Genomic DNA, 820 nt, shown 5'->3' on the forward strand with positions numbered 1-820 from the left:
TTGATCTTTCTTCTGTTGGCCATAACCCCTTCCCCCACCCCCCCCCCTGAGTACCACATTTGTAAACGCTCATCTGCATATATTGCAAGAGCCAATGTTGATCACATGCTGATCGAGGAAGTTGCGAAGTGTATCTTCATGTGCGACTCCACCATGGTCCCAACAGATTTTTCAAGCATTGCTAGTCTCCCAAAGTCTTGCACCTTCTTGGATAACTCATAGAATCAATATCTTTATAAGCTTTGCAACCTTTTTATGCTTTGTAATTCTTTAATTTCTCTTTTGTATGAACTCTCCTCAGCGAGGATTTAAGTTTGAATGGAAGTTTGTTTGACAAAAAAAAAAAAAGAATTCTTGATACTATTATTGGTCTTTCAAGAAAATTTAAAGATTTTCATCTTCATATAGTTCTTACGTAATAATTTAATGGTTTTGAAGAACTTCAAAGGTAAGATCTCTCGATAAGCTCTTTGTATTATTCGGTGTTAACTGCTCGCTGTTCTTAGTTTTCTTCGGTTAAGCTTAAAAGCTAGTCGAATTGAACCGAAAAAAAATTAAATTAATCGGTTCAGTATTTAAAATTCGCCGATTTGAACCGAAACTTTTTTTAATCGATTTTGTTTTCGATTTTTATCCATACTAGGCTAAGTTTTGAAAGGCCCAAACAAATGGATCGAGCTTGGCCTAGTTAAACTGAAGTAGTTACCGATACTTGAGACATGAAACCCTAACTGGAGTGGAGACAAAGGAGTAGATACGATCGCATTTGGTCGGAAAATTTTCGAGTTCGCTCCGCTTTGGTCTAGTTAGGCAAGGTTAC

Source organism: Camelina sativa, chromosome 12 (assembly GCF_000633955.1).
Source record: "Camelina sativa cultivar DH55 chromosome 12, Cs, whole genome shotgun sequence".
Taxonomy (NCBI): domain Eukaryota; kingdom Viridiplantae; phylum Streptophyta; class Magnoliopsida; order Brassicales; family Brassicaceae; genus Camelina; species Camelina sativa.